Source organism: Eurypyga helias, unplaced genomic scaffold (assembly GCF_000690775.1).
Source record: "Eurypyga helias isolate BGI_N326 unplaced genomic scaffold, ASM69077v1 scaffold16007, whole genome shotgun sequence".
NCBI lineage: Eukaryota > Metazoa > Chordata > Aves > Eurypygiformes > Eurypygidae > Eurypyga > Eurypyga helias.
In genome coordinates this window covers 6,749-7,221 of record NW_010259939.1, presented here as the reverse complement: position 1 = coordinate 7,221, position 473 = coordinate 6,749, and positions in this window count along the sequence as shown.

Sequence of the window (473 nt, the reverse complement as noted above, 5' to 3'; positions counted from 1 at the left end):
TATTTATATTTTCCCTCCCTTTATATTTATAAGACATAAAGTTAGCTTTCCTGGTTTATTGAATGTGTGACCATTTAGTCTGCTTTAGCAGGGCTCGGGTCCTGCTGCTGGTGGGTCAAGCCACCCGAGCAGCGGGGCTCTCGCGGGAAGTCTGCGGGGTGCCTGGAGTCATTGCAATGCCTCATTTTCCATGCTTACCATAATTGCAACTACGGCTGCAAAATATTCCCCATAATTTCCCCGTGCATCGCTAATTGGGGTGTTTTTATCAGGCTAACAATAACCACCTATTATTTTGTCACCTTCTTGCTGCAGCGTGTCCTTGATGATGTTTCACTGTGTGCCACCAGCCCTTGCAAATGGTTGTTAATGGTGGTGTTTTGGAGTTCATCGGCTCCGTCTGCCTGCAGCGGTTTTGGGCTGCCCACAGGACTCCCTTCGCTTGCTCCCGTGCTGCGTCCCAACAGCCTGCT